The sequence below is a fragment of the Gallus gallus genome, chromosome 4, assembly GCF_016699485.2.
Source record: "Gallus gallus isolate bGalGal1 chromosome 4, bGalGal1.mat.broiler.GRCg7b, whole genome shotgun sequence".
Taxonomy (NCBI): Eukaryota; Metazoa; Chordata; class Aves; order Galliformes; family Phasianidae; genus Gallus; species Gallus gallus.
This window is the reverse complement of record NC_052535.1, coordinates 74052073-74079855: the sequence shown is the minus strand read 5'-3', so window position 1 is coordinate 74079855 and position 27783 is coordinate 74052073. Positions and strand designations below refer to the sequence as shown.

At 35.6% G+C, this 27783-nt stretch overlaps 1 long non-coding RNA gene across 1 annotated transcript; it reads right to left on the bottom strand.

Moving 5' to 3' along the window:
* Positions 1–221: 221 nt before the first annotated feature.
* Positions 222–21559, bottom strand: LOC112532426. Its single transcript, XR_005859496.2, has 5 exons — positions 21366–21559; positions 20732–20848; positions 6057–6134; positions 4992–5090; positions 222–369 (listed from the first exon to the last, which is right to left on the bottom strand). It is a non-coding gene; the product is annotated as an uncharacterized LOC112532426 (long non-coding RNA).
* Positions 21560–27783: the final 6224 nt, after the last annotated feature.

Here is a 27783-nt window from a genome sequence, read left to right as displayed (position 1 = left end):
CAGAATTAACAAAAACTGAGTGGAGGTGTAATGGTGGTAAAGCTTGACAGCTCTAAGTTATAATTTTGTCAGTCTTCTTCCAGACAATACACGTTTGAACAGCTTTCAGCAAGAACACTTAGAAGAAACATTTTGGTGCTATGTACCTATGAATAAAAAGCCAAACAAGAAAACCCAGACCTGAGATGTACTTCTTGTACATGAACTTCGTCTTTGGCTGAGTCACAGAAGGTCTATGTGGCACTGCCACACAGCTGAAAAGCCCAGCATGAACACACTGCTTCTGTTGGCAGGCTGGTAGAGGCAGGGTGGCATATTTGGATGACTATCTCAGGCAGCTGCAAGCATGGAGCCCACAGGTGTACTTCACTGGGAGAAAAAATAAATAAATCCAAGGTTTTTAATGAGAAATTTGGGAGGGATTTGTGTATTAAAGCAAAAGTAGTACTCTTACTCAACAGTGAAAGCTGAACCATTGCAGGAGAGAGGTCAATAGCTGTCCGAATAGATAAAATACTGTAATAAACAAATGAAACTCATTAACACAGAGAAAAAAAAATCAAATCATTATGTTTAAAGCTCCATTTCACCCTACTTATATGTTTGGTCATAGTTACCACAGGAGAATTACCTTACTGTAAGCAGTTTTAAATTATTTGGTTTAATTTTATTTGAAGAACAAAGGCCTTACAGTCAAAATAAATTGTTCTTTACCATAAATATCAGAATTACTATAGTGTTTTCAAAGAATGAGAATTGTGACATCAGAATTCAATCAAATAGTGGTGTCACTAACAGTTTCTGTCTCTATCAACTCTAAGCCCAAAAAAGAAAAATAGAAGACCGGATTAGGCTTTATTTCACCCATATGTTTTAACACCACTTCAATTACTTCATAAGGATTTCTCTCCTTAGAAGTTATGAACTAGTGAAAATAAGGAAGCATCAATCTTTTTACAACCATAATTTAAGTTCTATATTTCTTTAGTTGTCATAGAGGTAACAATTTACAACTAAGTTGTAATTCATTGATTTTCAGTTGACTGGAGTTGGAGGAAAGACTTCTTGGCCAATGCTAGCAGCTTCATTCCTCATGTGTCATGTAAAAGAAAACATGACTTTCTGAAGTATAAATGTAAAGGATGAAGGTGTTTAGTATAATATCATTTGACAACTCTCTTTCACTAAGATTTTAGTCCAGCTGTCAAAGTCAAGTTGCTCTGGTACGTTTCCTGAAACTTAGATGAAGAATTATGAGATAATGTTTACTCCCTAATGATTGCTATTATTAGAAACACATCACCATTTTCTCTAGAAAGCATAATAAAAACCTTCTAGCTCTTTATCATGAGTATGTAGTAACACCGTGTGCTTCCAATGTCTTCTTCCCTTTCCTCATGTATCCTACAGTCTGTATATTTTTTCTTCATGCTCACGCTTTACATATAGTATGATCTTTGCTTTATTAAACATGGAAGTTGTTTTCCCTTGAGCCTAAGTAATATTGTTGGAAAATACTACCAACGTGTACTATTCCAGACATCTCTGAGATTAAGATTTCTTAAGATAGCTGAACATTTCTAAATACTTTGGAGAAATAAAAAATGTTCTCAAATGCAGTAAAACTGTGAACCATAAGTAACACAATCTGCATGTATTTAGAAAAAAAATTAGAAATATTAGCAGTGTAACTGAGTGGAAAGAATTTGTTCTGTTGATGTTTACAAATGCAACCATGGGGTTAATGATAAAAGTAAAAAATCTAATATGATCGAATAGGTAAATAATTAAATAAATCCAAATAAATGCATGTGCATTTAAGTGCTTAAAGTTGCAGTGCTAAAAGAAAATTTTGAATAATGGTTTTACTACTAACAGAAGAAAACTGTTCATAAGTTAGCTAATGAGCTAACAATCAATCAGTAGTGGATTGCAGAAGTACAGTTTTGCTGCTCCCTCTGTTAATCAACATACAAATTGATTTAATCAAACTGCTAATGAAGACCTGTAGATATTATAGCACAGAGCATTTAGTTCATGTCAGCTTTTAAGACATCCTACAAGGCTTTCTTCCAGGCACACCCTATTCAGATTGAATCCACAGTGTTCCAAAACATTGAGAAGAACCTGAAAATTATACTGGGAGTATTCCCTATGTATTACACTGATATATGATTAGGGTGTCCCTCTCCCCTACAATTCAACATAGAACGGTGTCTGAACTTCAACTGCCTTTGTCTTTTTTAAATTTTAGTCTATATATTGTTACTAAAAAAAAAAAAAATCTGCCAACAAATAATATATATTTGAACAGGCACTTGTGGCCTTTTCTGTACTAGAACAGAGGAAAAAAAGCAATTATTACTAATTCTTAATGCTGTTTTCAAATGCACCTATTGCAATGAAGTCTTAGTTTTTTAAGACTTTGTTATTCTTCAATTGATCCCTACATTATTCAAATTATTTTGGATTATTTTTATTTCTTAATATCTAAGTGCTAAGCCATAAGATTAATATTAAGTTTCAGCCCTTCCTAAATTCAGGTTAGGGGACCAACTCACCCAACATGGAAAGAACCCCAAAAACAATGTAAGCAATAACTGAATTAGAGTAGCTGACATAGTATCACTGTCAGGAAATGTAAGTATAGAGCAGCCAAGATAGTTCATTTGATAAACAAAAAATTCCATTTGTAAAACTAATGAGAAGAGACAAATTCATCAATTCTGCAGAAACTAAATAATCCTGAACAAAAATATTTTCATTAACTCAGAAATGTTACGCAGAAAGAATAGAGACCTAAGAGGCTCAGTATACCAAACCAAAACAAACAAACAAACCAACAATCCCTGGGCTTAGCATCATCAAAGCACAGCTTGCAGCAGCTGCTACCAAAGTACTTCAATCAGCCTTTAACGATGAGCATCTCCTAAGCCAGGAGGGCTCAATTTTTATCCACGCAAGAGATAGAAAGTGATTCCATAGTCTTGGCAGATGCAGTACTCTACTCACGCAAAAGGGGGCAAATTGTTATTATCTGCGGACTTTCTACCCTGTATTCATGCACTTCCATTACTATACATAATACTGACTGAATATATGTAATATTCATTTCGACTTGTATTATTTGATTTGGCATATAACTGAGGGAATAGATGGAATTACTCAGCCACTTTCTGAATTTAGATATCACTAATGAAATCAATGCGTAGTTAACAAAGTGTCAAAAGTTATTGTTTTCTTCACGAATAGCTTAGGAATGTCATCACAGAAATTAACTGCATATATACATCTCTCTTATGAAGCTCCAGCCATCTTCCTAGTAACATTTTGTAGGTGCTTTACGTGTTTTTTTTTTTAGCAGTCATGATATGAAGTATATTTGAGAATTGTAGCTTTACTGATTGGGCCAGAGGTGTTCTGTATGCATTAAAACACTTCATTGATAAACTATTGGCAGCATCTGTAATAAAAGCTAACTTTAGAACTGTCTCACATTGTTTATAATGTTATAGTATTTCCTATACTTAATACACACTAAACTCAAACCCTTGAATATACATCATTTTGTAATAATTTACCAGTGGTGCACATGTGGAAAAAACATGGAGAAGAGAAAATATACTAGTAGAAGGTCTCTTCTAAATGCATTCTGTCCACCAGGATAGGAAATTGTACTAACTTCCTAAAGAAAATTCAAACTAATATTTTCAGAAATTGTTAGATCTGTGTAATATTCTTCCCGAAGGAAATACAGTGCAGGCATAGAACATTATCAAACAAATAGGTAATAACTCCAGCCAACCTTAACTTAGGAGAAAAAAAGCACACAAAATGTGGGTGCAAATTAATTCCTTTATACTTTTTCAAACGGATATCTCACAAGCTCTGTTTCTTGAAGCCATAATACTTATTGAAGTATGACAAAATGTACATCTAATGGCTTCCATTCAGCCATATTGAATCAGTGCAAGTTTAACCATGTTTTAATGAAGGAAGATGTAGAGAAGCCTTTATAATAGCAAGTTTTGTATGAAAAATGCAGTTCTATCAAACATTTTAACTGACTTACCTGAGAAGGCATTTCACATGACATGGCCACAGACATGAAAATGTTTTGTAGCTGGAAGTGATGGTACCTATCACAGTTCATTTACCAATTTTGTCCAGACTCTGCAGACTACAGTTTGAAGGCTTTGCTATAACAATCAATGTGAACAGCTTACTACACACATAAGTCCTTCCTGTTAAATTAAACTTGCTTGTGCTAAAGCAACAGAATGGCTCTGTGAAAACTCAAGATTAGCATTGTCTCTTTTCAAAGTTCACATGTGTTTTCATTGATAGCAATTAATATCCACTCAAGAAAAACATTTTCCTTGAGTATTTAAAGGCAAAACAGAAATCTAAAAGAAGACTAGCAGCTTTAAAAATGTTATTAGAGAAAATTACTGCACTAGTGTCATTAAGCATACGTTCTTTCTGCTACCTAATAGCTTTGTTAATACAGAAGAAATAGATTAAAGTGAAATTGCCCATCTTAACAATTTTCATTTCCTAGGGAATTTGAACTCCTAATGTAGAAAGTAATAAATTACACTTTTGGACACTTCTCTTGAACAAAATCTATACTCAGTGTGTTGAAACAGTATCTGGTAATATCTAATTAGAGTTAGGATCACAGTAATTTTGGTGCCTATTTTTCATTCTCCTGTTACACAACCTGTGCAGTTTGGATTCTTTTTAAGATATTTTCCTGTAGATAAAAAAGTGTTTCTGTACTCTTTTAATGTCATTTTTTAAAATAGAAAGTTGTCTATTATATTTAATAATAAGTTATATTCTGAAAGCTACATTTCTTATGTGTCTAGATAATAGGTACCAATTAGTAGATAAAATTTGAAGTTGGTTACAAGAAATACAACATTAAAATTACGTTAGAAAATGTTGTGAACAGATTTTTTTTCTTAACTCACTAGCCAGTCTCTTACCTACGTTAAAAGCATCCATTTCTCTTCTCTTTGCTTTTTCTGCTATTATCCATAAATTAATGCTCTATTTAGTACTGTTTCTTGATTTAAATTGATCTCCTAAATGCAACCAAAAATTATTAAGATTAATGATAAAGTAAAATCAGTAGTTGTATGAAATGTTTGGACTGAAATGCAAGTATCTACTACCTCTGTTTTTCAGGAGACATTAATTGGCTCTAGACTTGTGTAATTATGATAATCATAACTTACAAGTATTTCCACTCTTTAATTTCCTGATTGCTAATGTAAATGAACACACAGTTCTGAAAGTATGGAGCAACATCCCAGTTTGTCCTTCTGTAGACAAAAGTCTAACAGCAGCCATACAGAGATACCTACTACTCTGAACTCCATACCTCTTGCCTTCTTGCTGTAGCGTGTCTTGTCTTCAGTGGAAAGTTTCACTTTGTACAAGTTGCTTTTAAAGTTGACAGGATTGCAAATCCCCCTAAGCTGTTTGTGATCTGAGCTAATAATGACCAAAACATTCACAGGAAACACATTGGATTGAGTACCACCTGTGTAATGCTATGCAATTAATTGAAAAGTTCACATTCTCCTCTAACGTCTTAAAATAATGAGTTAGCTCTGCTTAGGTCTCACAAGAATAACTGTGGATACATATTCTCACGAAAAAAAGATACTGTGCTTGCTTATCCTGGATCTATGTTTACAAGCAATGTAGAAATTCTAGGTTTGAATTTTTACTGTGGATATATTTATACATAGTTACTGTAACTTACCTTACAGAATCCAAAACCTGGTATTAGTTACAGCCTTTCCATAAAGCAGTCACTTTCAATTATGTATTTGTAGGATTCAAGATGTATAATTTCAGAGGGGGTCAACTCATTGAATCAACAGCAAAATAGACAGCCACATCTAAGTGTTGTTATCACTTTCTGAACAAGCTGGTGGTATTTTTTTGTGAGTCTACAGTTTTCAAATAAGTAGAAAAATGAATTAAATGCATCTTAGTATGTATATTATTTATCTAATGTAGGCATATTTTCTCACTTTTACCTTCATGCTCCTTCTTTTCAGCTCATTACAGCCTGTTTCCAGCTTGCCATCACTTCAGCTCTGATCCTGATGCTGTTTCTGCAAAGATAGCATTTCTATATTAAGTTTTGTTGATATCAACAGAATTCTCATTGCGATCAAAGTGTTCACTTATAGAATTAGGACTCTAGATTTTAAAGTCTTCTTTCTTATGCAATTACTAAATTCAAAATAAGAACAATTTCTTATTCTCACTTGTGGTTTCTTGATAATAATGAAAAGAATATAAATAAAACCACTAATTCCAGATCAGTAACCTGAAAACACAAAAGTTCAATTGACCTAATAGTTATGAAATACTAGATGAAAACTCATCTGTCCATCAAACTTCCTGCAGCTACAGTCCTTCAGTATATTTTCTGAACTCATTTCATTTCTTATTTCTAAAGCAATACCTGGTGCTGCAATGCAACACCTCCGGTAAATTTATGAAACACTGTACTAATGCATAATTTCCTGTTTCATTTTCTTCCCATTTGTTATTGTTTACAGACTCTCACTACCTAAAACAAGGTAATGTGGAGTCAGTTAAGTCTGAAATTTCTAGTTTTAGTTAGAATGTGAAAGATCTAGAGAGCACGGAGAAACTGACATAATTTTGGCTGGCATACTTGAAGGTAATATATCTTCACCGCTAGTGCAATCTATAATAAACTCCTTGATAAACATTTGGAAACAAACATCACATATCAGCAGCATTTTATAGAAGAATTTCTTTTACAGCTTTCTTTCAATACAATTTGAGAAAAAAATATATAGTTTTTTGTTTGTTGTTTGTGCTACATGACTAGATGAGCCTAGACCTCAATAGTACTTCTCACATAAACTGTTAAATATGCGCATAGTACTACACAGGGAACGCAAAGTTATTCTATGACAGAGAGATTTACTGCTATTCAATATCTTACTCAGAATTCCCAAAGACCACAGGTAGACAATTCTCGTTTTTTTTTTTTTTGTTTTTTTGTTTTTTTTTTTAATCTTAGAAGGCCTACATCTTCTGCTGTGCTCCATTTTTTCCTCCTATAATTGCTTAGTAAAGCTGGCCCAGAACTCATTCTGCAGCCTTTCAGAATGCTTTCATTCTTAGTCACGTTAGCCAAATTTATTTTACCAATAATGACTACTTTTACATGTTCTGATCCTGTAAAGCCTCTAAATTTATGATTCAATTTGACTTTATTTGGCTTCTGTTCTTAAAAGGATCATAAATTTGCCATTAATCTTTGATTGTGTTCCATCTGCTCTCAAGGTGACTTCTATTGCTTCAGTACTTTCTACAGAACTACAAGCCAAACAGTCATTCTGCCATGAGGCTACATGTTGTTCCAGGAAGATTTGTATTAGGGTATTTAATTCTTGTTTCATACGCAGATTAACAAAAGCATCAGATGGTGACATTCATTTCATTTGAAGTACTACAATTCTGCTTTTGCAAGCACCTTTTACTTCTCATCTTCTTTCAGGTTGATTTGGCCTAGTATCAAATATTACCATCACTGAAGAAACCGCAAGTATTCCCCAGTGTAGTAGTTGGACATGTATATGGAATAGTACATTCGAACTCAAAGGCTTTTGATAGAGGTAACCTCTGAATCACAGAGTTCTGAAGCTGAAAGAATATTGAGGAAAACATCACTATAAACCTGTCCTATTTTCATTATCTTTCTTATACACTATTGCATCAGCCAGTATCATTAACAGGAAACTATATTACATGGACTGTGAGTTTAACCTGGTACAGATGTTTTGCAGTTTTTTCTGTTAGCTGCTCCACATTAACTACAAACATGTCTGCTCTCATCCAATGACACATATGAAATGACTTTACTCCAATTGAGAGTGGCTAATTATCTCAGGTGAAATTCTCAATAGCATTCTAGGGTATGCAAATGAGAAGGTAGTTCACAGATGACAGATATGATGAGTCCTTAATAGCAGAACTGATAGGTTAACAAATATTGGAGGTAATACTTAAACCGAAAATTTAGCCATATATCTTTACACTAACTTTCAGATAGATGAGGATAAGAGGTCCATGGAGAAATCTCTCTGAGTTATGTAAAGGGCATGCTCTAGTTTTTCAAAGCCTTTCCTCTACACACTTCAAGGGTTCCCCTGCTGCCTCTTGCAAGCATAGTGACTCCAGTAAGCATTTGAGGTTTTCAGGCCTCTCTTACTGTATGTCATGCCTAAAGAAATAAGCGGAAAGCTATTACCTTTTAAACAAATCATAGAATCATCTTGGTTGGAAAAGACTTTCAAGATCAAGTCCAAACATCAACTTGACATACTGATTCCCATCACTAACCCATGTGGCTTAGTGTCAAGTCCAAACATCTATTAAATACCTTCAGGGTTGGGGATACCACCACCTCCTGCACAGCCCATTTCAATGTTTGACCGTCCTCTCCATGAAGAAATTCTTCCTAATGTCCAATTGAAATGTCCCCTAGCACAACTTGAGACCATTTCCTTACATCCTTGTCACCTGAGAAAACAGACCAACACTGACCATGCTACAACCTCCTTAGAAGTAAACGTAGAGAACAATGAGGTCTTCCCTCAGGCTCCTCTTCTCCAGACCAAAACAACTCCAACTACCTAAGTCATTTCTCTAAAGCCTTGTTTTCTAGTGCCTTCAACAGCTTCATTGCACTTCCCCAGGTGCATTTCTGCAACTCAATATTATTCCTGTAGTGAGGGGACCAATACTGAACACAGTATTTGACGTGTGGTTTCAGCAGTGCAGGGTACAGATGGATAATCATTTTTCTAGTCCTGCTAGCCACACTATGTCTGATACCATTGACTTTTTTGGCCACCTTGGCACACTGCTAGCTCATGTTCAGCTCACTGTTGATCAGCACCCCTGGATTCTTTTTTTGCTGGGCAACTTTCTAGTCACTCTTCCTCAAGCCTATATTGTTGCATGGTGTTGTTACAATCTAGGCGCAGGACCCAGCACTCAGTTTCATTGAATGTTGTGATGTTAGACTCAGCTCATCAGTCTAGCCTAACCAGATCCCTCTGCAAAGCCTTTCTGCCCTCAAGGAGATCAACAAAGCCACCTAGCCTAGTATCATTTGTGAAACTGAGAATGTGATCCATCCTCTCATCCAGATCACTGAAAAAGTGATCAAACAAAACTGGACCTAGCACCAAGTGCTGAGGAATGCCACTGGCAATCAGCTGCCAATTGGATTGGACTTCATTTGCTAGGAGTCCAGCCATCTCGATGGCTTCATGCAGTGAACTGTACATCATCTAAGCCATGAGCAGCCGATCTCTCCAGGAAAATACTGTGGTAGCCACTGTCAAGCACATTTCTAAATCTGAGTAAACAACATCCACAGCCTTTCCCTCATATACTAAACAGCTCATCTTGTCATAGGAGGAGTTCAGGTTAGTCAGACAGAATCTGCCCTTCATAAGCCCATGCTAGCTGCTTCTGATCACTTGATTGTCCCATACATGCCATGTGATGGCACTCAATATGATCTGCTCCATAACCTTCCCTGGCACCAAACTCAGAGAGTCCTGTAATTCCCTAGATTCTCCTACCTGCCCTTCTTGTAGACTAGGTTTAAACATGGGATTAGATGACTGGTTTACATTCACATTTTACCTACGGAAGTGGTGAGTCTCTTGTGAAGTCCAGGATGAAGAGAGAAGATTCAGTAAAGAGCTGAGTTACTATCATATTACATTAAGAGGTTCACACCACGATTTGGAAGAGCAAGCTCTACAAGTATCCCACAGCCTTTTGGCTCTCTGAAGTAGCATGAATAATACTTCACTGGATGAGTAGCCTGGAGGCATCTACTACTTAGGAAGGCTAAGGTCATGGTCAGCACTGGATTTGGATAAAGATTGTAAGGAGTCAAGTATCAGACATGTGGAAAATTGCTAAATTCCAAGGAGTCAAATGTTTATTAGTTTGTGTCAATCTTTAAACTTACTGACTTGAAAAATCTATCTTGAAACAACTCATTATCACAAAGAAAGTGCCAGAGATTCCTCCTCCGGGAAATCAATGAGCTGCAGCTATTGTTTTATTTCAGCGCATAGCACCACTAAATTCAGATCTAGATGATGTCCTTGACATTGCACATACAAACTTGACAACAGCAGTGAACTCTCAAGCACTTCTTCAGCTCAAGTTTGTTTTAAAATTTAGAATGCCATACTAACATACTTAAACCCATACATACTATTCCTTGTCCTGCTACGCTGAGATTGCACAAATCAAGAAATAAAGCCACATCGTTGTTTAAAAAAAAAAAAAGTGCAACTTCAAAAATAATTTCTCTATAAAGACAGATTACTCAGCATTACTAGAAAATTCATTATGTTGATAGCAGTTGCAAGTTCATTTTTCTAGGTGTTGCAAACTAGCCTAACTTTTAATTTTTCCACAAATGAAAGCTAATCGGTATTGCTTGAAAACTGAAGGTAAGTGATTTGAATAGAATGCAAGTAGTGAAGGACTTGAATCCATAGTCTTTCCTCTGCAGGCACATCAAGGTGTAACTGTAACCCAAACTCTAGCCTGGCACATAAAGTAGGTAACAAATAGGGTTCTCAAACCCAGGAGAAGAAAAGAAACAACAACAACAAAAAAAAACCAGAACTCTATATAGTTCTTAAAACTCACAAAATTGAAGAGTTGAAACAGCTTTGAAAAACCTTCTTCCTAAAGCTGGTAAGCAGATTTTAACCCTACCAATAGCATTCTTCTCAGGCAAGCAGCACAGTTCCAAAAATTGAGGAAAAAGCATTGTCACTGAATGATAACAGTTTCTAATTTGCTTACACAGAATAAAGTGAAATTCAGCAGCTGGTAAAGAGGCTCTAGAGATTTTTCTTGCCAAAGACATAAGTCTTCCATATTGTCTTCAGTAACTTTCCATATAAGCAAGCATTGTCAAAAACCAGAAGATTCAGTTGGCAGTAGTGCTATTTTTTTGCTTGACTTTTTTTTTTTTTAAAGTGTGAATCTACTTTACCCATCTAGAACCCCATTCTAATCCTAACTGTATACATACTAATTCAAGTAAGCAAGGACACTGCAGATCGAGAGAGAAAATAAAAAGGTTTTCTAGTCATCACTCAAATTATCTGAACTGATCCTATTAGCCTGATTTTCTGAAACTTTACATTGAAAAATCTTTGTAGAAAGGCAAGATTCACAGGTCTTCTGTATAAGGAGGACAGAAATTATTCATATGAACCAATTTTAGTTAATCATTTCCCTTTCTAAGCTTTGCGATTTTATAATAGAATTGCTATGCAAGCAACATTCTCTGCAAATACAACATTTAATAATCTACCACTGTTTGTAACTGTACAAGAATTTCTCTAAACACCTGGAGAACTAAGAACAATGCTTTCTTGTTAACCTCTAGCTACTCACTGTTCATATGGCTGGCCTAGCTAAACTCCTATCAAAATAACAGCTCCTAGTTTCCAGGACTTTAAGCCCAACTATAATCCTAAATAACAGTATCCAGATGGATCAGAAACCCAAGACTCCTAGAAAATTAATGAGAAGTGAGTCACAGCTGCAGGTGGCATTTCCCAGATCATATCTTCCAGCCCATCTGAATTAATTAAATTCACTTTAACAGCTACATTAGTTTTACAGAAGCTATTTTCCATAACTGTAACCCAGCCAGAACTTAATTCTTCAAAGGAGCAAGCTGCCTCCAACTCTCTGAAACACCCAGGTAAGCTGTTCACAATAACTGATCATAACTTTTCTTTTACTCTTCATTCTTGCATAAGGCTTTACATACTCACATTTTTTGAAACATCACAGAAGTTGGGAAAGTAGTCTCAAGGTAAACTATTATTTGCCTCTGTTGTTATAATTGTTCAATAACTGAGGTGATTCTGTAGTCTATGCTACCTTTTAACTTTTTTTGTGTATCTAGCCTTTCCTATAAGCATGGTAACCAAGTAAAAACATAAATTCCCAGTGACTGATAGGAGTTACAGGTATTCCTGCCCTGGTTTCATAATTTTTGTTACTGGTATTCCACATCATGACATCATGTAGTGCACAGGGAGTTAAAGGGTTAATGCTCCAGTTCAGTATATCATGAATAGTTCTGGGTACCTGGAGCATTAACCCTTTAACTCCCTGTGCACTACATGATGTCATGATGTGGAATACCAATAACAAAGAGGTCCATCTCCCTGCCCTTTTTTCCCCTTTTTCCCTTTCCCAGGGCACGGGACTTTGGGTTCCTCCACCTTGCTAGTCATGGAACTGGGCCAAACCAGCCCGTAAACTGTTGACAATTCCCTATCTTTTCCTGAGTTGATTAAGAATTAAACGAAGTCAGAAATGAACAAAATAGGTCAGGATCAAAATCCTGCCTATGACTTTTGGACAGGATGTTGGCTGGGCTCACCAATGCAACAGGCTGCTACCAGTTGCTCTTGTTGTCCCTCTCACAATTCTCAGTTTCAGGGCCCAAGTACATCAGCAAACTGTAGTCTCCTCCCACCAGAGGTTCAGGTACCTGGGCTCAAAGCAGGTGAGGAAACCAGCCACCATATCACTGCTGCGTGCTCCAGCTGACTTCTTCAAGCAGAGCTCTGGGCCCCAAGGTCCTTCTGAGGCTGCCAGGCCAAAGCTGCTTTGCAGCAAAGAACTTCTTCACTCAGTCTTCCTTTTCAGTACTATTTGTATTCCCCTTCAGAGATAAACTCCACAGTGACACCTCACAGAGAGGCAAGGCAAGATTTCCACCAAGCGCAGCAAGCACTGACCTACTTGTTCACTTTATAGCCTCTTCATCCTGGAACAACCCTGCAAAAGTTTGCACCAAAGAGTAGATCCAGGTTGTGGCTGTGATCACAGGAAACCTTCCTTTTGCTCCCATTTGAAGAATTTTCAGCTGGAAGAGTGCCTATCAAGTGAAGTGACTCAGATGTGCATGCTGTACTGGAGCAGCAAGGGCCAACAGCAGAGTGCAGGAACAGCTCCCATTAAAGTTGGGCCTGAGAAAGGAAGTAGGGCAGGCCTGGAGAACACTGCCAGATCCAAATGAGCCCACGTATTCAGGTAAGTCTAAGGCGATAACAGTACCAAGGCCAGGCTAGTCTGTGAGTGAAGGTATTTTTGTTGTATTCAAATATATAAATTAAGATAGATGAGGATCATTCATTATTAAAATGTACTGTTCTTTCTGAGTAGAAGTAAGGTAGTTGTAAACATGTCTGCCTATTTTCTTTTTACATCTAAGGGCTATGCCATACCCACCAATAAAATGCAAGTGGTTTCCTTAGCAACCATCAGATTCCGAAGAAAAAGATAAATTCAATATTTCTACGCAACAATAACAATGAAAATCAATTAATTCCAGAATACTAATTCAATTCTATCCTAAAAATAATAACAACTATGTCAAGAAATTATAGTATACATTATTATCCTTCAGAGAGTAAATCTCTTCACATTAGTACAATAAATTTTCCTAATTATTTTGGAATTTGCATTTGCATACAGGTGATAGTAAACAACTGCCCACTTTCTATCTACCTATTGCAGCATTTTAAATTCATGTAATATCTTAAACACTATTAACACCTACTATTCATAGCCAAATCATCTGTGTTTTACTAAAACAGTATTTAACACTCATTTGCTCTTAAAGCACGTGAGCAAACAACAAGGTGGTCTATAATCTCAGTTGCCAGATCCATTAACTTCTGTTACTTTATTACAAATATTCAAAATAATACTGCTGATTCCCATCTATGTGAAGATAAGCTTTCATAGGAGAACTGAAGGTGTCCTTTGTAATGAGATTTCCACAGATATGCAATCAAACAAGCAGAAAGAATAACTGCTCTAAACTTCTAAGTCCACCTTAAGCCACTTCTGACTTTGAATCCAAGAAAAGATAGTGTTAACTACTTAATTAATGAAGAGTTTAGTAATCTTATACTTTAAACATTTATTCAATTTCTTATTAGGTAAAGGAAATTATAGAGATTGCATTTACTTTAAGAAGAACTCTTAGAGGTTTTAGAAGAGCAGAATGCAGACACTGATAGTCACTTTTTCAGCATTTCAACTTGACTAATTTAGAAAGGAAAATAATTAAAAAGGAATTTCTGCTACTGGTCCCCTGAGGATACTAATCATGAACATTGCTGAATTTTCCATCTATAACTACCATTTACCCAGTTCTTTTTGTATTTCTCTGTAACTGATACAAGAGATTTTCCTCCATCCCTTTCATTGGAATCAAGTCATCTCATTTTATTCTGCAATTTTCAGAAAACAGATGCCAGCCCTTAGTATATACTATAGTCACTATTTCATGTGTAGAAACATGCATCTCTTAAAATTACTTAGCTGGTTGTGAACTGTAGCCAAGGTGGGAAACATACTCAAAACATACATTTTCTGTGTAGATTTAGAAATTACTGTCAGAACATGCAAAGGAGTTTTTGCTCTTACTCACCAAAATAAGAAATGAAATTATTTTCCTAATAGGATGAGAGCCTGACTATTTACCAGTAGAGAATCTCACACCTTCCCATATATTTCTCAAATATGACAAGAAGTTAGTATTAATTAGCAACAACAACAAATCTGTCCCCTAGAAACAAGTATCATACAAAATTTTAAATGTGTCTTCTCATCTAGAGGTGTTTTCATATAGGGCTCAATCTAAGATAATTTCCAGTTAGTGGTAACAGCTGCGTCAATCCCTCTTGAATTTCAGTAGGTGTTCTTGGATTTGAAACCTCAGAAGCAAAAGTACTGAGATTTCATTGGGGGGGGGGGGGGAATAAAAATCTTCAAGCATACAGGATGGTGCTTTGTTAAATCTGACACTTTCCTTATGTTTCGTTTTCTTTTGGTTTTTTTGTGCCTTCTTCTGAACATGAAACCATGGTCTAAATTGAGACATTTCCTGAAAGAGTTCATTCATTAATAACTTCATCAAAATGAAATACTTGTCTATGGCTTATATGTCAGCAATAGCTAGATTCTCCCTTTCAAAAGATGGCAGCATGTTTTGTAACTTTTTTCTTTTCTTTTTTAATGAGTGAAAATACAAGCTTGCATAATTTTAATGTCTTTTTGATTCTTCTCTGTCTCAGCTGTGTGTGGAGTTTAAGGAGTGACCATGAAACCTGTTGCACAGCCATCCAATTAAATTTTAACTAAAGTTCATACTAAAGATAATGTCTTAGGTCCTCCAGTATCATAATGTACTTCAGGAAATTCATAGCAATCTAAGATAAAACAAAAGATTTAGTGTCCCAAACCTATTTTGTTCAAGAAAAAAAATTTTTCTACCTTTACACTGGACTGGATATGGCCCATAAATCTAACTTCCATCAGAATGTTCATTTATGTAAAACTCAAGAGGAATTCACATGCCTACAAAACAAGAATTTTATAGTGACCTGTGAATTTTTTCAGACCCATTTGCACTACTAGTATGGTATCATACATCACATATACATGTAAAGACAAATGACTTAGAAAGATAATGTTTCTCATACAAGCTCTGTTGTTGGAAACCTTCCATTCACTTCCTGTGTAGTATGTATCTTAGCCCTGGACATAACTGAAGCACTAAAAATTAAATAAATCATATATTTTTGCATGAATAGAATTGAACAGTATTTTTTTTCCATGGTAAATTCTGAAAAGCTTACGGTACAAAAAAAAAGAAAAAAAAAAAAGACATTTCTAATTTCTAATATTCTAGCAAAGAAGGAACAGGAAAACAAAAGACAGAACTAGGTCATTCTTTGCAGTGGTGCAGTGAAATGTGACAACCTGGTGTATGCTAACCAGTTTAGAATCAAGAAAAAAAGGTTAGTGGCTATTTTTACTACACCTGGTTACATATGTTGTTTAATTCATATAATAATTAACATAAGATAATTAAATATTTAATTATGAGCTGTGTACAGCTCACAAAAAGTGGTTGTATTTCTCATATTAATAAATGTCCATAATATTTTGAAATATCTTCTGTAAAATAATGGATTGAGCTGTTCACAGTCATAAACAAGATGTTTCAGTAGATCTGTACCCAAGGTACCAGATCTCTATGAAAGAATTAATGCAAGATGTGTAATTAATCTTCCTTTGTTCAAATCAAATTAAAAAGTATTTAATCAGTGGATGCCAGAATATAGATTGTCTAAGAGCTTTAAAATAATATGAATACTTAAAAATTACATGGAAACAGGCAAAAACCTTTCTTTGTAGAATCAAATTAACTCAAATGGATTATAGGAGGATTGAAATGAAATTGGTCCAATTATTAATTCTCATCCCCACACATTTGCAAATAGATACCAAATCAAATCTCTTTTCATCCATTTTCATCCATTCGGTTGGATAAAAGATATTTTTGGAATCTGCATTTTCTTGTGCTTTGTTGTTATTGACTAATTTGTCAGAAAACAGAAAATTTTGCCCTCCAAAAAATTGTTTCAGATAACACATTTTCTGCAAAAATTATCAACACTTTGCCTATTTCTTTTTGGTAAAGAAAAATAAAAGCTTTCAGTTTTTAGCAAAACCTTGCAATTTTCCCTGTAACGATGCATTCTCTAAATGAAGCTCTTTTCTTTAAAACTAATGGCTCTGTTGTTCTACAATGCTGATGGCACAGTTTTCAGAACTACCAAAAGACACAAACACTCTGCTAAGTATTTTTGGGCTTTCTGTAGGTTCAATAGTCACATTACAACTCTGAGGAACATGTTGCACTCCAAGCTGTGCGCCCACAGCATTAATTAGTCTTTTACTTACCATTAGAACCAGGTGTGGGTATCTTCTAGAAATGAGTATGAGAAACATACATCTGTGTTTTGAGCATTACTTAATTACCAGAAACATCAATGAAGTGTTAGAAGGTACATGGGAACAAATGCAATATTAACAGAAGAGACACTTGACAACAACAGCGCTGTCCTTTCACAACCACGAAAGCCAAACCTTCTCTTACATTTCTCAGAAAAGGAGAGGGGAATAATGATTTCTTACAATAAAAATTTAACTGTTGGAAGTTACAGTTGGAAGTAAAAGGACCGCTAAAGTCATCAATGTATATAACTCATAACCTAGGAGAAAAAATAAAAATTTTATCTGAACTATAGCCTTCAGATATTTGTGATTCTTAACGGGTGCTCTAAAGCAGTTTCCTGAGCAGCATGGCTAATGGAATTTGTTTTGTCACAGATCATGCCCCATGTCTGAGTGCAACATCTACCTGAATTTTTCTTATGATAAGGTATGCATAACAACAATATCCCATGGAGATTCACTTGTGGCTGACAAGATTAAGTGGCATCTGTAGCTTTTCCCTCACTCCATTTTGTGTCCCTTTTACAGACCAGGTGACTTTCTTCCATGATATTTGCAAAGCACTTAAGCATTTAAAGCTTATATTAGCTTCCAGATATAAAATATGTAGGAAAAGATGAAACTTTGAGTAAAAACCCTAAACAACAGTTCAGCAAGAAACAGCCCTGAACATGGCTGATGATTCAAAGCACTAAATCTATTTAAGCTTATCAGGTTCAGTTATAGCATAAGCAGATCTGTAAGCAACCACTTATTTTCAAAGCTTTTCCTTTTTTGATCTTTAACTTAGAATGAACAAATGGGGAGTTAAAAAAAAATACATATTTCAAAACTGTTTGTATAAAATTCCAAATAAACTTCCTAATTTTTCTGTAGCGTGTAAGAATGTAAGGATGAAATCTATTAACAAGAGACAACAAAGTAAAAGTTATTAGGGATCCTAATGAAGAAGAAAGGAGCAGTGAAATAGTATTGCTTATGTTGTGTTCATATCACATTCATTAATTGGGCAAATTATTATGTTTAATGATCTCAGTTAATGTTCCTGGATGCAAGCCAAAAAACAAAACAACAACAACAACAAAAACAGACACAGCAGTAGAAAATGGAAATTTCCATTCTTCCATTTTTGTGTCCTGGTCAAAAGTTGTTCCTCACAGCAGTTTTCTGAATTAATAAAATGACAAACATAAGTGAGGAGGAGATAAGGACATACCAACGAAAGAGCACTGTCATTAGGTGTGCTCTACAATATCTGCAACAGCGGCTATAGTAATGGAGGCTTTCAGGTATTCATTCTTATGCTGAAACAGAAAAGACTGACTGAATTTATGTCTCCTTTATATAATATTTAATATCTGAAAGACATAACATTCTCACAAGCTCACTAACACTTTATTCTGCTTAATGAATTACAATATTTCACTCTTTACTCCTTATTTTGCCCTAATAGATAAATGATTTTAGAAGAAGACATTCTCTTGCCCTGGAACTGGCATATAGCCCAAGCATGGCTGGTATGTAGAAATACAGCATCTTTTTTTCCCATATTTTGATCATGCATAAGTGGGTCCCATTAGGTTGCACTGTTAAAACTACCTCCTGCAGTGCAGGGCAGAAGTTAATAATTTGCCTTAAGATGACTCATTTGCAAAGTAAAAATGAAAAGGAATTGGGAATAGCAATGCCAAAACCAGAAATGTCAGCAGCAGATGGAAAAAAGTTGCCCAGATAAGTTGTGGATGCCTCATCTGTGGAAGTGTTCAAGAATGGGTTTGGTAGGGCTCTGGGCAATCTAGTGGAAGGTGTCCCTGCCCACAGCAGGGAGGTTGGGTTACTAAATGATCTTTAATGTCCCTTCTAACCCAAGTCATTCTATTCTATGATTGTGCGATGATTTCATGTTTCTGTGATTCTATGCCTCAAACACAGGCACGACCCTTCTGTCCATCTGATAATCCTGTCCAGATCCAAGGCCTCCTAACTGCTCCACAGATCTCCTACTTGACTACTGATCTGTCTTAGTGCTCACTAGTATATATGCACATGCACACCTGTTTCACAGGCATTTCACACTTGTGAATTCTCCAAATATCAGCAGAGAACCTCTGTTTGCCTGACACTCCCACCTGGACCCAGTGGGTTTAGCTAGAGAATGAGGCACGTACCTTGTGCAAAGCAGGTCTGGGGAAAATGTAGACAGGCATGAAAAGGAGGTAATCCCAATGTTTAGAGTTCAGTAAAACATGGTGACTGAATTTCATTGGAAGTTACTGAGATGAATAATATGGATATTGATGCAAAATTATAAAAGAATTAATGAACTGGCATTTTAACAGATTGTACCAATAGAGCTGTACTAGCACAAAGATGAAAGATATTATTAAGCCATTATCTGAAACAGGTGTCGCTCTAGTCAATTTTCTACAAGATGAACAGAATGAAGGCTATCTTTCTAGCTGTAACATGCAAACTGCTTGGGGAATAAAAATATGAAAGAAGGAGCTAAATTTGAGGTCAGAGACAAAGTTGGCTCAGGAACACATGAGTATGAACTATCCATTAGTAAACTAAGGATAAGATAAGAAGATGTTGAACTTAACAAATTTGCTGAAAAAGAAACTTGCCTTTATATAAACAAAGATCATAAGCTATCTTAAGGTTATCAGAATTACAAATCAAAGTTAGATGTGACAGCAAGTTGATGTACAGAGAAAATTCCTTTGCCTGTTTTCTGTGATTTTAGGTACAGAATGTAAGCAACTTTGGTGTAATAATATCCATACACAAGAGAACATTGAATATTTCTGATCCATACTCCATTTCCAAATTGATTCAGTTCATCAACTTGTGTTTATAAATATTAATTAGACATATAACATGACTAGCTTGACAGGAAAGAACCAGATGGAGCGTATTGACTAGTAAATATAAATAGACACTGAAGTCATTAAACTCCACAACAATTTGCCATTGATTCAGACTGAAGTGAGGACAGAGATCACACTTCAAAGCATGGCAACTGTAGAACTGCATTTAACAGTTCTCAACTATTTCATAAAGACTTTCAAAGTGCAGCAAAACAGAGCAGTACTGCAATGTTTTTGGAGGTCTGGCGTGCTTCTGGCTGTTGGCCTGATGCCGTGATGCAGACAGAGCTACTCCAGAGGCTGCCTTCTCTAATACACAGTGTTTCCTATCTGTAAGCTCCCCCTCTACTCCAACCAAGTCTAGTTTCTTGCCACAATTTTCTGAGAGGAATCTCTTCTGTCTTTTTGTTTGTGTAACGTACTGGGTCTAGTTGGGATGGAGTTAATTTTCTTCTTAGCAGCTGTGTAATGCTATGTTTTGCATTTGTAGATAAAACAGTACTGGTAACATACTGGTGTTCCGACCATTGCTAAGTAGATCTTACACAGACTGGAGGTTTTCCCTTTTTCACCTTGTGCACATGCCCACAGCTAGTGGTGGGCAAGAAGCTGGGAGGAGATATAGTTGGGGCAGCTGACCAAGATAGACCAAAGCAATATTTCATACTGTAGGACATTGTGTTCTGCAGTAAAAGCTCAGGGAAAGAACAAAGGTGGATGTTTGTGGTTATGGCATTTCACTTCCCAAGTAACTGCTACTTGTGCTTAGACTTTACTTTCCAAGTGGCTGGACCTTTCTCCATAGGAAATAGCAATTAAATTACTTACTTAGCTTTGCTTGCACATGTGGCTTTGGTTCACTTACTAAACTGTGAACTGTCATTACTTCATTCTATATGTCTTCTCACCTTCCTTCTACTTTGTCTCCATGCCACAGGAGAAGAGAACGAACAGGCTGTGTGGGTGCTTGGATGTTGGCCAGGCTCAGCCTACCACAGCACACTCAGCTTCTGTAACTTTTCGAGCTAGAACAAAAGCAGTTGACATCCGTGTCAGGGAATCCTCCATAAGGTTCAATTACTCTGCTAAATAATATTATAAATGTCTTAGTATACAGTACTAAACTGCTTCCTAATAAACTATTTTAAGGCCAAATTATGTGATTGTTCTTTTCAGCTCTATTATCTAGTTCCATAATTAGATCTTTTCTTTTTGAAGCTGCTTTATAATTATAATGTATGAAACAGAGGGCACCATTCAAAAGATTGCAAACAAGGGATGTATACTGACTCATGCTCCATGTCTGTGCAGGAAATAATACAAAGTAATTTTGTACTCTCTTGGCTATCTTTTTTTCAAATAGGCCTTTCAAACACCTTTGGAGGGCCACAAACCACACACGGCTTATCATATTCTTCATTTTATTATTAGATAAAATGAAAGTGGCCACAAGTCATAACAACTCAAGTTGTAGGTCACCTCAGCTTCTCTCAGACCATGTGTTCCCCATCCTTGCACTCAACAGTCTTCCCAGATACTTACCACAGGTTTCCAGAGCCATCTGAATAATGGGTAGGCTGGACTATAACTGTCCCATTTTGTTGCCATGGAGGAATACTGAACATTCTGGTGAATGCCTTCTCTTTGAGGTAAGTGAAAGGTACAGACATGGTTATTTAAATCTGCATGTACCCTGCCAGTTTCTTCCTGAGCTTAATACCCTGTCATATCTCAGATCTGCTCAGGACATAGGTACATATATTTAAGCGTGTATGTATGTGTGCACTGTGATTTCATAGTACCATCTGACAGAAAGCCAAAGATATGTAGCTGTGAACTATTGGACTAATTGCACAGGTATTAGGATAAAACTCTGTGGTAATTGTGCAGTATTGGCTCCTACTGTCTGGCCTAGAAAATGTGTGGGTTTGTGGCTACATTGTGGAAAATCAGCATATGTCTACAATTACTTTATAGTGTAAGGTAAATATCTGCTTAAGAGAAATTTACTAAAATATCCTGCAAGTATATACCTTATTCACAGTGATCTTTATAGCCTTTTGATTTTAACATTGTCATTGCCCACACTATCTGCACTAACCTTACCAAACATATTTTTAATACTATCAAAATCCTTAGCTTCCAGCTTTGCATAAAATATCAATATTGTTGATTCATCCCTTTTTCTCCTCAGGACATGGTTTAATTTCACATCAATTTGTATAATGAGAAAAGGAGTGACTCTGCCAGAAATGAATGGTAAAAATCAATTAAAATGCCTTATCAGCTACAATGATAGTCATATCCTTTTACTAATGAAGGGACACAGAAAATCAGAGCTAATCCAATACCTATTACTACTAGCAGACTTTGTACTTCAGTTAACTACAGGGGTTTTATGCTTGTATATTAGGATTTAATTTGTCCACTATCAATACTAAATTTGTGAAAGATTAAATAGACAATTAATTAAGTCCAATGGAGTGAAAATGGAATTATCAATTTAAATAATCAAAAATAACTTTGGCATCTTATCCTTTTATATTTTGTTAGGTATTTATTTTTGTTTCATCAGCATAAACAATTCATACAGCATAACTTCATCTCAAAGCCTGGACAACCAAATATAAAAACAACCACGTTTATTTTAGATATTTGGGAAGTCCAGCATAACAATAGTTATTATTTTTATTATTATTATTTTTTTTTTTTCTAAGAATGAAATATTGTTCTTGTTTAATCATGGAAATAATTCCAATTTAATTCAGTGGTGACAAGAGTTTACCCTCTGAATTCTGCATAAAAATATACTGACCTCATGGAACCCCGGGGATGTTAGCCAGAAGCAGCTTCTAGCCCAGTTTTCAATCTGGAGGGGGACCATCACCAATTATTGTTCAGGTGAACAATAGCTTTGTCTAGTCAAGCCCTAAAAACTCAAGATTGAAGTTTTAACATTCTCTCATGGTAGATGATAAGCTGCTGCTGTATCAAAGTAATGTGATTTAAAGTCTGAACTTCAAACCTTTAACACTGAGAATATACACACAGTTCAGAGCATTAGGTGTTTACTCCTCAAAACCAGATCCATCTTGCCTTCAGTGAGTTTAGGTCTAAATTTTTCAGTTGTAATCTCTGTTTCTTTTGTATGTGGTTTATTGTTAAGAATGGCACCTATTTCTTGAACATGAAGGCAACGTCAACATTCTGGATAACATGGCTCAATCCCAGGACCTGCTATATTGCCAAATACCAATTTCATTCATGTAATCTAGTATTTGTCTTAAAATCCAAAGAAGAGACACGAAGTTTTGGGTAAAATGCCTTCAACTAGCCTCTGTTGCACAAAATTTCAGAATGGCTGTGGTGAGAAAGGACTTCTGGAGGTCATCTCATTCAAGGTCCCACTCAAGCATCTAGAGAGGTTGCCCAGAACCATGCTGAGGCAGCTTTTGAAGATCTCCAAGGAGGGAGACTCCACAGCCAGTGTGGGCAACTCACTCTGTTGATGAATCACCTTCAAAGTGGCTGACATCTTTGGCCAAATCCTTCCCTTCCCTTCCCTTCCCTTCCCTTCCCTTCCCTTCCCTTCCCTTCCCTTCCCTTCCCTTCCCTTCCCTTCCCTTCCCTTCCCTTCCCTTCCCTTCCCTTCCCTTCCCTTCCCTTCCCTTCCCTTCCCTTCCCTTCCCTTCCCTTCCCTTCCCTTCCCCTAAATGACACAGCTGATGTCTGAAACAATATTCTTTTAAATATAAGTCAACTAGTGTATCAAAGTGGAGTCCAAAGTGCACAAAGAGATGCCTTTATAGTGGCAAGTCCAGAAGTCAATAAAGTTATATTATTAAGGATTTTAAAATTAATCAGGATTTGATCTTAAGCTTGGAGTGTTGTACTAATTTTGTTAAGTATTTTTATTTGCTAGTGCATCCTCATAAGTGCCATAACATGCTGCATTTTCCAGTTGTTTTTTTTTTTTTTAATCTTTGAAGATACAGATAATTTGGCTATGAAATTTTCAAACAGTAACAAAGTTAACATATGGTGTTTTTGAAAATCCTAGCAGAAACTGCCTACAACTGTTGAATATCTATTCCCCACATGATGTCCATCTAACATACTGTTGTTGTGAACTATCACTGAATAACAAAAGCATATGCACACCTTTTGTGCCATCTTTGTACTTTCCATCCATTTCCCTAGGTGATGTACAAGACAAATGAAGACATATTTCTCCAGTTTAGCAGTAAATGATGAATCTAATTCCATTATAACATAAGAAAGACAAAAATGGAATTTAAAGGTAAATCTCCTTCCCTCTCTTCCTTTCCCTTCCTCCCTTTCTCTACGTCTTTCAAAATGATATAGCTTCTTACAGAAGAAACTTTTTGTGCCCTCTGTTGAACACAATCCATAGGACTTTCCTGTTTCATCTAAGGGAATGAATCAAGGGTATCTCAAGGGAAGAAAGGAGTTGTCTGTCAAATGTTTGTGGTTTGGTTTTCCTCATGGTTAAAGAGCAAATACTTCATCCAAATCTGCCCTGAGGGTGATATTCAGAAATATAGCCACAGTAAAATACAGACAGCAGTAAATTGGATTTATGGCCCTAAAATTTGGCTGTGAAGACACAAAAGTTAGAGTTAAAAGATAGCTTAGAATAAAAAGAAAGAAAAGGTAGAACTGCTTTTTGTACTGAGAGTATCTTCCCACACCGTATACTGTGGACATTCATGTGATCCTCTTTCACTTGGATATTTATAATTAAATTGTGAAATTATCACTTGTAACCATATTCAGGATATTTGAACTAATTATCAGGACTGAAAAATCTATTTTGATCTTTGCATCTCTAACGTATAACAGTCAGAAAGAGTATGTGATTATATCTTCTGTCACATTTGTGCATAAAATTGGAATTTTCATGATAATCGGAATAAAGTTGACATATACTTCAGAGAACAGTTCAAATGAGTTTACCAAGATGTGAGTTTTGTTTATTTTGTGACATCCCATGGCAATCCTTGTAAGACCTTATTTTTTAAATTGGCTTACTGAACTATATCTCATTCTTTTATTTTTCTTTAAGCTTTATATTATACAAACAAGATATCCTAAGAGAAGGAACAGTGGACTTGCAAAATAGTACATGGAACACATTCCTCTTTTTTAATGCTTTTGCCATAAAGCCAAAATCTGAATCTGTTTCTTTCTGCAGCTTTTTACTAGTTTTACTTTCAAAGGTTCCACTGATGACAGGACAGACCTGATTTCTGAATTATGAACGTTGTTTGCCAGTGTTACAGGTTGGGACTTCTGAAAAGCAGAATCATTGGGTTCATACTGACATATAGAGGAGACTTGATGAAATAATATTTTAAAACATCAAGAAAATATATGTAGGGAACACAAGAATGAAACCATAATAGATTTTTTTTTTTTTTTTTTTTTTTTTTTTTTTTTTATATCTAGCATATGTTTCCAAACAATTAGAGCAAATTAATTCAGGGATGGCTAAGCACAGAGCGGATTTAGTAGTAAATTTACATGATTAGAAACTGCAACAAACTAGATTGATTTTTCTATCAGAAGCTGTGGATTCAGCAAATACTAAATGTCTTGAAGAAGTAGTCTAAATTTACCAAAAGACACCAATTTTCTGGTAGAGATCTTGTTGATGTATCTGGTAGCATCTCAGAAGACAGTCTGAAAATTCTCCATATGGACATACCAGAGCCAAAATGCCTCTTTCTTAGCATTTTAACATTTAGATAGGGTAAAATAAGTTTTCCCTGTTCTGTATTTGGAGAGAAGTAAAGGTCAGGGATTTGAGTAGCAAAATTCTCCTATGTATACTAAATATGTCTGAATCCAAGCTGATATGAATATTCTCTATTACCTAAATAAAGATCAAAACCAGATAGTGATAAAAAAGTGAAGGCAGTGAATATAATTTTATTAACATTTATAGAATATTAGAGTCATAATTAACTAAAACTATTGAATGTGAACACCAGTTTAAGATAAAACTGAGTATATTAGATTTTAGGAATATGTTTGTTTGGCTTCATATGAAAACTGCTATCTAAGCCTAAAAGAATGCTGAAATTAAAACTGTCCTTGTATTGGCTTGGTTTTATTTTCCATCAGAATGCTGAAGGAGCATAATACTAATTTTAATGGCAGATTAACAAGAGTTATTTGTGTGATTTATGTAACCTTGATTTATGCCATTTGGTGATTTACAAGTATTTTGTCAAGTGGTGCTGTCACACTTTTCTGTTAAAAACAATATAACTACATGTATTTATATTGTAATGAAACTAAAATATTATATCATAGAAGTTTTGGTTTTCAAATGAGGTTTTCAAATTGTGCCAAAACTAACAAACAAACAAATAGGACAGAGTGCTACCCTTAGATATCCACAATTACTCACATGGCTAAAATACAGAGCCATGATCGTAAATTCAACAAGCAAGCAGTTGCTTTCAGACGGCCAGATTGTTCTAAAAGCCATTCTGTTGTGTGGCACAAAGTGGCAGAGAACTACATCTACCCTGCCCAGATCTAGATGCTACAACCTACAAGCTTATTAGAACAAATTTTTCTAAATGCAGAGTGAGTTACTTTTAAACTGTAGATTTGCAGAATTGGCTAATACTGGAAGCACATAATTAGGAAGTAGGAAGCTCACATTTCCATCCAGCCTGAAGAGATTTAAAACCGTGTATCCTCTTTCCTGGAAGAACACCCAAACTCTCAGAATACAGGGTTTTTCTGTGCTTTCTGCTGAAACTGTGCCAAAGGCAGGAAAACAAAAGATTCATTAAGCATAGATGAGAATCTTGTGTCATTAAGCTGCAGCATTTTTCACCTTGACGAACAGACCTTCCAGTTGTGGTTTCTGAATGCAGAACAGTTTGTGAAAGTTAAATGGATGCAGCTGTAACTACTGAACTATTATATAAAGGGCATTTTGAGGATTAGATGGCAAGTCAGTGGGATTTTTTAGGGCACTAGGACTGAATTAAGTTCATAGTCTCCCTGTTTATGTCTTCTGCCAGGTGTGGCCATCAGCAGATACCTTTTAGGGTCAGTCAGAACACAAATCAGCAAAGTGACTAACAGTTTAGAGGTGGTCCTTTATATTTCCTGATGCCACAACGGCTTTATTAAAATATAGCATGTTTTTAGCACTTCATTTTAATTTTAATTGTCCAGTGCTTAGGAAGTGTTATTCTTAAAGTGGTGGAGGCTTCCAACTGAATTGAACTAGAGCAGCGTCTAGATTTCAATCCAAAATTGACTGGTTTGCAATAACATAACTTGCAGAACTGTACTTCATGCATCTGTACGGGGTTTCTGTTTTTGTTTTTCAGTTCTAGAAAGTAAAATGTCAAATGTCTTTCAACAATTCAGTATCATTTTTCTGAATGATACAAAGGCATTCCAGCCTTCATATTCCTACATAAAAATTTAATGTTTATTCACTGATGCATATTGTAATCATTGCTCTTTTAATACTTTGTGCTCCAAATTAATGATCAGTGCACAGCAAATTTTCTTGCCTCTTAATTAACTGTTATTAATAAATAATTTATTATCACTTTAAAACAAAGCATTTGTTGATGCTTTAAAAGCAAAAAATATATATATAACCCAAGGACGCAAAACAACTGACACTTTCCCATCAATCAAATAAATAAACAAGCAGAGAAATCATAACTGCTAAGAGCTCAGTTGTAGCAGCAGCTACATGTTATAGTTTCCATGGGAATAAACAAGAGGCATTACTTTTGGAGCAACCTACATAAAATGTCACCACACCTCAAACATTTAATTTAGATACTTAAGTGGTTTTCTTCTGGCAGTTTCCTGCTCAGAGCAGTGGCTGATCCTCTTCCCTCTCTAATACCTCCTTAAGTGCCTCTGTGTTGTATAAGAAATTTATATGCACTGG